Below are 11,845 nucleotides of genomic sequence, written 5' to 3' on the forward strand. Positions count from 1 at the left end.
ATGGCAGAGAGAAGAAACAGGATGTTTAGAAATCTAATAATAATAATTAATAATAATAATAGTTGAAAATAGGAAAACCGAAGAAGGAGCTGTTGTGATCTGGATTATGTACCACCAAAATTCTTATGTTGAAGCCCTAACCCTTTATGTGATAGTATTTAGAGATGGGGCCCTTGGAAGGTAATTTGATTTAATTGAGCTCATGAGGGTGGGGACCTTATGATGGGAATAGCGCCCTTGTAAGAAGAGACACCAATGGGAACATATGTATATGTATAACTGATTCACTTTGTTGTAAAGGAAAAACTAACACACTATTGTAAAACAGTTATACTCCAATAAAGATGTTTAAAAAAAAAAAAAAAAAGAAGAAGAGACACCAGAGAGAGCTTGCAGGCTAGCTTGCACGTGCTCTCTTCCTTTCTGTCTCTCCCCCTCTCCCTCCCTCTCTCCCTGGCACAGCGAGGATACATCCAGAAAGTAGCTGTCTGTAAGCCAGGAAGGGAAAAGCAAGCGTTCACCGGGGAACTGAATTGGCTAGTACCTTGATCTTGGACTTCCTAGCCTCTAAAACTGTGAGAAATAAATTCCTGTTGTTTAAGCTACATGATCCATGAATTTTGTTATGATTGCCTGAGCTAATTAATACAGAAACAAATACAAATTAGGAGGAACAAGACTGAAGATTGACGAAAGAGATGCAATGGGGCAGGGGAAAAAGCAGAGTTGAAACAACAGAAGAGATAAGCAATAAAGACCAGGAAGCAACAGATTGATAGATTGATTTGTAGAGCTTTTAACAATCTACTATTAAGTAAAAATGTGTTGTACAGTAAAATAAATAATATTCTCTTAAAAAGGTTGAAAAAATCTGTGTGTACCTATCACAATATATTTATCTATTGTATACATATATATATATGTTTACATATGTATGGCAGTGTGTATATTTTATAGTGTATAGAGGAAGGTATACATGGATAAAGAATTATAATTTTTGGACATTTCATCTGAGTAAGGATTGAAGAAAGCAAAATGGAGGTTATGAATCTTTGTCATTTGACTGGTTACACTGAGTACCTACCACTTAAGGAATTAATAGAATGAATACAGTAAGTTAGAAAAACAAAACACATAGAAGGAAAAGAAAATGTCACTTGATGATGTGACAGAGACAGACACGTGACTTAGAGTAGGTCCTTCCTCTGGAGGCCCAGTCAGGGCCTTTGGGAGCAGATCAGGGCGCTGGGATCCAGCCTATGGAAGCTCAGATGGACACTTTGTTCCAGTGCCTCCAGTATCATCAGCTGGCCAGATCAGGGCAGACAGGTATGCAATCCTCATCAGCGTTCTCCTGTCCTGCTTTGCCTCCTGTGCGTAAAGTGGTCATACGGCCACTCTTAGAACCATGCGCTGAACAGGGATTTTGCTCACAACTAGGTGTGAGCGAACGATGTGCACGGACATTTTAAAGACTGAAATAAAATTGTAATTACCCATATATTATTAGGTGATATGCTTTACTTAGTTGGTTTTTTTACATATTTAAAATTTGCTCAACGTTTTTCTATAAACACTTTTATAAATGTTATACTTTAAACAAGAGAAAGAGCCATTCAAACTGGGAGGAAAAATCATTTTTTCCCTATATAATAGTTTTTTCCCTATATAATAGTTCTGAGAAGGGTAAGCAACATCACAGTCATTTACTTAAAAAGTGGCTAGATCAGTGGAAGAACACAGGTTTCTATTTCTCATTTAAAATCCACCTTTGTCAATCATACCATGTCATATCTTTTACCCTCTCAGCTAATCATAATTAACTTTGCCTTTTTTTTAAATTGCTGGAAAGTTGATAAATATTTCCCACACTGCAAAAGTAAAAAAGGGGAGAGAGTCATTTGTTTATTTTGCTGTTCATTCTATACTTTGTGCATTAATGTTTGCATTGAGATTAATGCAAAAAAACAGTAAAATATAGAACGTACAAAACTTTTTAAACTATATTTGGACACAGGAACCCGAAGTCCAATAAACTCATATAAATATAAGCACAATACACTTACTGGGGACAAGAAAGTATACATTAGGCTGGATACATTACTTTCTTTCATTAGGAGCTATTTTAACTTTTACATTGCTTTTGGGAAACATCCTTCAGGTTTGATATCAGGAGTTCTTCATCAATTTAATGATCAATTTAATTTCATCAACAATATAATAATCTCAGGCTAATGGTATAATTATTACATATTCAATAATATTCTACATTTTTATTCTCAGAAAATTTGCATGATGGGTCATCTATAAAAGGCAGAACTTAATATACCTCCTCATGCTAGCTGCATTCATTTCCTATTGGTACTATAACAAAGTACCACAAACTTACTGGCTTCCAACAACACAAAGTTATTATCTTACAGTTCTGTAGGTCAGAAGTCTGAGATAAGCCACAACCCAGATAAAATTAAGGCGTCAACATGGCCACATTCATTTCCAGAGGCTTTAGGGGAGAATCCTTGCCTTTTCCAGTTTCTAGAAGCTTCCCAAAGCACTTGGTACTTGGTCCTCTTTCTCCACATTCCAACCCAGCTACATCAGATTGAGTCCTTTTCACATACCGTCATTCTGACCTCCTCTCTGACTACTTCTTCGACTTTTAAATCCCCTGGAGATTACAGTGGGCCTACCTGATCCTGATAACTCAAGATCATCTCCCTATTTTAGGGTAGCTTAATTTAATTAGCCACCTTAATTCCATCTGTACACTTCATTCTCCTTTGCCACGTCACAACATATCCACAGATTCCAAGAATTAGGGCCTGGACATCTTTGGGGACCATTGTTCTCTCCGTTACGTTAGCCTTCAGTGTCGTCACACATGGCACTTACGCATTATTTAAACCGTTCAAAGTATTGTAACTTCTCTTATAAAACTGTTTCAGAAGTCACATCACTTAATTTACCTGAGATCATAAACATTTTAAGTAGAGCTCAGTTGATAAAGTGCTAGTTAATCTAAACAGACAACTATCAGTTAAATTAAGAAACAGAATGTGATCCTAAAGTCGTGTGTGTGTGTGTGTGTGTGTATGTGTGTGTGTGTGTGTGTCTTGGAATAGTTGTATGAAATAATGCTTTAATTGGTGTCAGCATCGCTGATACAATCCACTAATGCAGTCATCTTGCATTTTTGCTTCAAGATCAGTTTAGTCACCTCATACTTGCTGCTGAAACCGTAGATTTACATCTCGGTTCCTAATACATTTTTCCCACACTTCAAAGGCTGGACATAAATCACTAGTTGGATGGCAAAGTAAAAATATACAGTTTCTTATTTGGAATATTTGGCTACAGGACACCCTTCATACCTATTCTTCTTCTATTGTAATTTAGAATAATTTGGGGTTGGCAAGAAGCAAAACTTTTAGTTATTATTATTTTAGTTATCAGGTCTGCAAGGCAGTCACTGTAATATCAAAATTTAGGTAAGGCTAATAGAAATATTAGGAGACAAGGACTATATTGATGAATAAAATCCACAAATGATTTTGTGTCAATATTTGCTTTTATGACATCAAGAAACTTTACAGTTGTTTCTAACATCAGGCTCACATCAAATCTAAAATGACTATTATAAATAAATACCTTTGAAAAAAGTAAACAGCCATAATGAATAAGGTCCTTCAAAGAGGAACATTTTTTTAAAATAAGGAAATGAATTCTTTATACCTAAAATGAAATTACCCAAATGAAAATGTTAGATATGTGTCTATGTGTGTTTGGGAGTTTACATTTCAATAATTCAAAATGTTTTGCAAGACAGTCTCTTCCTTGAAGTACATCTTCCCCTGGCTTTCAAGACCCTTTACTCATGGGGTTCTCTTCCTTCCTCTCTAGCTACCGTTTCTCAGATACTTGTGTTGGTTTTTCTTCATTTTCCCAACCTATAGGTGTTGGGCTGCTCCACGTCCTGGTCTGTGTGTTTTTCATGTTTTCATTCACATTTAGTCTCTTCACTTTAAATACAGTCAATGGAGTCACGGCTCTTGATTTCCTACCTGAGCAGATAGCTCTTCTCTGAACTCCACACCTGTATATTCAAATGACTCCATGTCATCCCCACTCGGGCATTACAATCTAAAAAACGTACAAAACTCAGCTCTTCCTATCTCCTGCCTGCCCTCCTTCCCCCACCAAAATCTGTTCTGCCCAATTCTTTCCCATCTTAGGAGACGACAACTCCAGCCACCTTGTTGCTCAGGATACAGCAAAAACCAAATTTACCCTTTACCCTCACTGTCCCCCCTGCCCCATCCCTATGTCTTATACAATATCAAGTCCTGTCAGCTTGAATTTCAAGGTAAATATGGAATCCAACCTCTCCTCTCAACCTCTACTGCTTTCACTCTGCTGCAAGTCACCAATATCTCTCCTCCAAATGCCTGAAATAGCTCTGTAATGGGCCTGTTTCTGTCCTGGCTGCCCTGCAGTCTGACTCCAGCACAGTGGCCAGAGTTTCTTGTTGAAACACATCTGATTAGTGACCTTAATTCCATCTTCACTCTTAATCCTCCTTTGCCACGTAATGTAACAAAGATACCAGATCATGTTACTTCTCTGCTCAGTGCAACCCCAGATTGCCTAGGAAAAATCCAAGGTACTTAAACTAATCTATAGAATCTATGTGTGATTTGGTTTCCATTATCTCTTAATAGTGTCCCCTCCTCTGCTCCATTTCTGTCACTTCCCTCCAGTTATGCTGGCTTTCTTGCTATTCTTCCAATCAGCCAGGCAGGTTCCTGCCCCAGTACTTTTGTTCTTGCTTTTCACCCTCCCTAGAATATGGTTTATCAATATCAAATTATTCATATCCATACTTCTTCTTCTAAGGCTTTATTCAAAGTCACCTTCTCAGTAAGGGAGGAATTCCTAGCCATTTATAGCTAAAATATCAAACCTCCACCTATCTCTTCAAGACTTTTATTTCCCATTCCACTTTCCTCTCCCTCCTTAACAATGATCATGTTCTATAAGCAATACAAAATTTTATTTCCCTTGTTTACCATCTCTCTTCTCAAAGAGAATGCAATCTCCACAAGTGAATTTAATATAGTAAAGATAGAATCTAGCATTTCATTTGGATTTATTTTTGTTTTAAAAATATGACAAATCTTCAAAAAGTAGAATTCCAATCATCTGAATTGAAAATCCTACTGAATAGCCTTTCAGAACTGGTTTACTTTTCAATCAGTATCACAAGGCTTACTCAACTATGGCTAAGTTAAACTGCATCAATCAACCAATAAGTGGGTTCTCCAAAAAAGCAGCAAAATTGCATAAATCCAAAATAGTCTTTGTTTATATTTTTATGGCTCATTTAAATTATATCACACACTGCAGCTGGAAGGTACTAATTATACATACTTCTAAAATATAGATAATATAAAAACTACAGAAAAATTCAAGGGATACACATTTTACACAATATCCAACTAAACTGACTTTCTCTTGAAATCTTTTTAAAAATCAGGATTTACATAAAATTTTGTATCAAGTTTAATATATGAATTTCCATAAACAGATCATTATTTAGATTATTCAAATTCTTAAATTAATTTTAACTTCTTGAAGGATCTCTTCATTTTGGGATACTTTGGTTCATTTCCTAGTGATTTACTCCCAGGAGTTACATGTAAGAGAAACTGCCTTTTCCTTTTTCTGACAGTGAATTGCAAATTGTTTTTCAAAACTGTCGTATTAATTTTCACTTCCACAAGGAATAACTATAAATAAGAGTTTTATCATGTTTGCCAGCATTAGTTTCAAAAGTTATTTGTAATATGATGATTCAATAGGTTAAAACGGCATCCTATCTTCTTTTAAATCCCATTGATAACTGTGAGTTTAACCTACATAGATATTTTTATTTGAAATACTTTTGGCATCAGTAGACTGACTCAAAATAATTGGATCAAGTGAAATTGCCAGTCACATGGATTGTACATAGTTACATATAAGTCATATATTGACCCTAATGGCCTAAATATAATGACAATAAATATCTGTTTGAAGATCCTTACAATCACCGATACATAAAATGAAATGGAAATGATAGTTGAATTCCTCTTTTCAGTGGAGGCATCTGCAAACCCCAAATTCATTTTAATGCCAATTCATCTATCATATTCCATGCAGTGTGAGTAAAATATTGAATAAGGCAGTCCTGAGGAGCTCAGATAAGTGAAATATTTGCTTTTTCAAATATTTCAGTCAAATACTTTTAGCGATCACACTTTGTCCATTTTCTTCTCACATTACCAAGAAGTTTCCTAACTTGATGTAGCTGAGCAGTGTAGAAGTTTACATATCCGAATATTTTCTGGTATCTACAGAAGCAACACCTGGACATGTCAGGGTACACGAGACCTCTTCTACCTGCTCTGACGTTTTCAAGCCGTCCATTTATTTCCCTGGCAAACTGCTCTTGGAACATGTACTGCACTTAAAAGTCAAAACACTATCAGCAGTGATAGTGATGCTAAGTTACTTAATTTGTGTGGGCCTTCTCTTTATTCTTCACTTAAAAATATTTCATAGGGCATTATTCAACTGAATGATACTACATCTATGCAATAATATGCAATAGTCTCATCATATGAACTGTCAGTATGGCAGGGGCATCAACCAATCTGAAATTCTCCTAACCTAATGAGACAAGGAGAGCTGTAAACACATGCATATGCCTAACACTGAACTAGATTTAAATATCAGGACTGTGCATAATGGTGTTCTTGTTAAATACTTATGAATTCTCCATATACTCACTTGGAAGAGAACAGGCTCTAAAATTAGCTGGGTATTATATCAACTTGTGTTTCTTTTATCTAAACACATATTTGTGTACATACGCTTATATGAATGCATGCATCTCAATATAACTACTTTTTAAACTTTAAATCTATATTAATTTCATAATTACATGCAGACATCAATGTATTCATTTAAAAACCACTTAAAAATATATACCAAACTGGTAATAATGGTATTGCTGAAGAGTGAATTTCAAGGTGCATTCTGTGTTTCACATTTCTGTATTTTTTAACAAATTATAAATGTGGATAATATGGGGAAGGATGGAAATAAGAAAGGAAATTAGGTCTAATACAAATCACATATTTCAAAATGAAGATGTTCTATTCCATCCATGAGAAAAACATTTTAAGAGCTAATACTGCCATTTCTTACAGATGACTTTTAACTACTCTAGAATAGCTGGAAGATTTAGCATGCTGAGTCAATTCTCAACAAATACATCATTGAAGAAATTGAAACTATAATAATTTACCAACATTGATGTACATCTTTATAAATTATAAACCATTTTGGTACCTTGTATTATTTGGTTCTCATGCCTATTCTAATCCCCTTTTGCGGATGAGGAAAAATGGCCTATATATACGTGACATGTGACACAAGTAATCTATGCCAGGATCCAAGTTCTGCCATGTCTTCAAATCATTATGCTTGTTTTTGTTTTGTTTTTTCCCAGTGTGCTATATACACCGCCAGTTAAGAACTATGCTTTTCAAACCAAAATGCTTTATTTTACTTCTGGATCTTTGAACATAATAAACTACTCCAAGCACATGGAATTACTAGAGGGAATACCCCCTCCTGACACAGCAAACACATACATACGCAAAATATTGAAAGCAATTGTAGAGTACAGAGCATCAGTATCTTTCATTTTCTATCTGTATTAAAGGCTCTTCTAAAAAAAAGTAAATTCAAGAGAAATGTTTCTTCGAGACTCAACATCTACATTTTCCTTTTCACAGTTTTTATTTCCTCTTGTTCCCACAAATGTTAGCATATGATAATACATCCTAGATTCTCAGTTCACAGAAAACAAAATCATACCGATAAGCTCTTCCACAGTTTTCTGTTAGGGCCCAATGAAATACTTACAACTTGAAATTCATTCAAAGCAAGAGACGAGGGATCTTTGTAGAACACCCAAACTGAACTATACATGGACAGTTCCAATGGAAGAGGAGGGAACTATTCCCTGTCCCCCAGGGAATAGTTAACAACATCTTGAGATATTTTTGGTTGTCACAATTTGGGGGTGCTGCTATTAGTATGTGGTGGGTAGAAAACAGAGATGCTGCTAGGCAGCCTACAATAGACAGGAAAACCCTCCCACCTTAGAATTATATAGCCCCAAATATCAATAGCACCAAGGTTAAGAAGCTCTGATCTAGAATATAGTTCTATAGACATGTATAATGCAACAAGGAAGGCATATAATTAAGCAAATTAGGGAGTCGAAAGTCCTCTGCTTGTTTTAAAAAAGCAAAAGGACACCGTATACACACTGTAACTTAAATCTCTGTCTCTTTCTCTCACTTTTTGCCCAACTACACTGCATCAGATACATGCACTTGAGATCAGGTTGCATATATAGAAGGTATAATTCAGTCAAATACAGGAGAAGTGGGGCACACAAAGTTGTGAACATGTGGTTTGCATTTAACAGACCACAAAAATCAACAAAAAGCATAATAATGATGTTTATATAAGTCAAATGAAAAAACAGTATCTTACATTTACTATATATAGCACCCTTCATCTAAAGAATTTACAGACTTGGACTAAGTGACGCATTCATTCTCATGCTTCCACTATATCCGTCCAAATAGCACATCAGAAGGAATAGTAATTTCCAGTTTGCTTTATGTATAGACTTTGATCAAGCACTGGTGGCTATCAACCATGCCTGCAACTGCTATAGCTAATTGCTTTCAACATTCACTGGATAGAGTTACAGCTAGAGTTTCCTGTCACTTAGCTTCATTCTACTATTATATTCCCCTTTGCTACTGGGTTATCTTTAAGTGGGCATTTCTGGTGCATCTAAAAAAGCAAATCCTCATTTTCTACCTCCCATTGTTGTCAAAATCGAAAATCCAACTTGACCATTGGTATCATTTTATGTTTTCCTCTCCTTAAGTTAGCTACCTCTGTGAAAAAGCATCACCACGGTATACAGCATACTCCTCTAACAAGGCCCATTAAATGAACGCCTTGTTAAGTGAAGAAATGGGTTGATCTACACTAGGTTAATTTATTATCAGGAAGTCTGAAATTTAACATATAACAGGAGGCTTGAAAGAAACAAATGATGATTGGTTCTTAGACCAGTGTTAGACTATAGAACTAATTCTCTACTAGTATCACATCCTGTCTCCCTCCTCCCACATCCAACAAGATACATACGAGATCTAGTGGACCTCTAACTCTTGGTTTAGAATTAAATATTTTCTCTGATAAGACAAGACCACTGAAACAGAAGCAGACAATTACTGCATAAGGAAAGCCCCCTGCTTTGAAAAATCTGTGGGTGATCCCAGAGTGGAATATAAAGGTTCCAAAACACAGTCAGAGCCTGTAGATTTTTTGTTTTTTGGGTTTTTTTTGGCTGCATAATAAAATCTTCCTCTGATCTGTCTTTCTCAGCTCAAAGCAGTGATACCATCACCTGAGCAAACCAAAGACCATAATAATTTCAGCTAAGATTTTCATTTTAGTATTTCTTCATTTTTAGCAAGGCAACAGCAAGGAGCATGTACTCTTCTTGATTAACCTGAAAGTTCTTTAAATACAGCAGGCACGAATAGAAGGAAATACTTTAATAATTAGGTAATACAATTTTATTTTTCACCTGTTACATGACAGATTTTCCTAGTTCCACATCTGTACGCACCACACATACACACACACACAAACATGCATAAGACATAATTTTACCTTGTTTTTAAGACATGAAAATTAAGACAAAATAATTGTTATTTCCAAACTCAAATAAGTTCAGTTAAAGACGTTAGAAAATGAATCTAAGTTAACAAACAAAAGGGCATATACTAAATAAAGTGTTTTGTTGAGCACAGGAGGCTACCTAATTCCTTTCCATTCATCATTTATAGTGCCCTTTGAAAGAAGAAAAAGTTTCATCTTAAGCTTTAATAATCATTTATGGAAGCATTTCACGGGGAAAAAATAAATAAATGAAAGAGAGAAAATAGAAAATGAGCCTTGCCCTGCTGCAGCTTCAGTGCTCAGATCATGTAATTTCAGGGGTTACTGGAAAGGCAAGAATTAAAAAGCACTATGGAAATTTCAATTTCAACGTCCCTGTTTCCGTTCTGACAGTGCTTTCCCTCACTTTTACAGACAGACATAAATGACAGCTTATTTTCATGCCATTACAATTCAAATGCGCCTTGCATAGTATCCTTCCAACTTCTTCAGGGGCAGGGCAGATAACAGTACATCCACAAATAAACAGAGATCCAGCTGGGTTTATCACACTCACATTCCATAGGCTCTACGGCAACATTCTTGGATAAGAAAAAAAAAAATTAATGTATACAAGCGATAAGGCTCACGAAGCATTAGCTCCAACTTTCCCATTCGCAGCAGATCCTGTGAAACCAACCCAGAGAGGAAGATCTCACCAAATATTGTTTTGACTCAGAACCGGGTGAGCAGCCCCATTGCACGAAAATCTTAATGTCACTCCATAGTAAAGTGTCATGAATTGAAGCCTTACCTTCGCTGACTTGCCCTCATTGGTGGAAAGGAACTTAATTTACGAGCAGCACGGAGGGGACTTTGCCGGTGCCTTTGCGCGCTGCGCGAGTCCTCGGAGAGCCCCGGGCTGACTCCGCGCTCCTGCGAGCCCCGGCTCCGGGGCTCCGGCTGCAGCAGCTCCCGAGCGCGCCTCTGATTGGCTGGCACAGCCAGTCCGCCTGATCCTCTCCTTCCCTGTCTCTCCTCCTTCCTCTCCTCCCCGGCTCTCCCGTCCGTCCGCCGCCTTTCCCTCTGTCTCCTCCCCCCTGCCCCCATCTTACATACTTTGGGGGCTGCAGAAATTCCACGGCACACAGAACGGGGCACCCTTTAGCCGCCTCACAGCAAGGTCGTGGGGAAAACAATGCCATTAATGAAATAGTTAAAATAGTCAAAAACCCTGGACCGGCGGCCTCATCTTTAGTATCACTGCTCTCGAAAAATGACGGCCAGGACTCCGCGACAGTTTAGACCCTCAGTTCTCCGCAGGGGAGGGGAAACGGGGGGCCAGAAGGGGTTTGACTGCCAGGTGGAGTGGGAGTAGACATCGGGAGGGAAGGAGAGGAAAAGCAGGCAGGGCAGGCACTGATGTGGCAGGCTGGTAATAAATTTTCCTATTTCCGTGCAAAGTCGTCACAGCCTGCTAAACATTCAACTGCTGGCTCATTCATCAGTGATCCATAGGCTGGTGATAGCCGTGAGATTTAGCTTGAGTGATGCTCTTTAACGCCTTTCCCCAAAGTACTCAAGGCACCGAGGGTTTATATGAGATAGACCTTTCCCTTGGAGGTCAGCATATGTTTGTGAAGATGAATAGGAACCGCAATGCCTTTCCTACCCCCTTTGCTTGTACCAGGAAAACACACACACACACACACACACACACACAACTTCTAACCTCTTCTTACTCCGGAATAATAAATTTAAAGGATTTGTAAGGTACATAGCTTTTGATAACAAGGATTTCAGGCCTGATTGGCTATGTTCACAATTGACGTGAAATGACTTCAGCCCTTTCTTCCAACACAAAATCACCCACATTCACTCATTAAGAACGTCAAGCATCCCCATTTAAAGTAGTGTAGTAAATAAGTGTAGGAGTTTATCTAAATTGAATGGCTATTCCAAGGATCACTTGGCAGATATATTAAGAATTATACAAGACCCTCAGTCATTCCAACCTCAAAGAGAACAGGATTACTTGCTCTGG

General features: G+C 37.3%; 1 protein-coding gene across 4 annotated transcripts in view; it reads right to left on the reverse strand.

The window, feature by feature from the left end:
• CDH18 (cadherin 18) overlaps positions 1–11,292 on the reverse strand; it is a 497,768-nt gene extending 486,476 nt beyond the window's left edge. The window contains exon 1 of one of the 4 annotated variants that reach the window (XM_067030818.1): positions 10,616–10,863. The gene's annotated coding sequence lies outside the window, so the exon portion shown is untranslated. Of the gene's footprint in view, positions 1–10,615 lie in introns of all 4 variants that reach the window. The other 3 variants (XM_059061733.2, XM_067030819.1, XM_067030817.1) reach the window with 3 other exon arrangements.
• Between the last annotated feature and the right edge of the window lie 553 nt (positions 11,293–11,845).

Source organism: Kogia breviceps, chromosome 4 (assembly GCF_026419965.1).
Source record: "Kogia breviceps isolate mKogBre1 chromosome 4, mKogBre1 haplotype 1, whole genome shotgun sequence".
Classification (NCBI taxonomy): Eukaryota; Metazoa; Chordata; class Mammalia; order Artiodactyla; family Physeteridae; genus Kogia; species Kogia breviceps.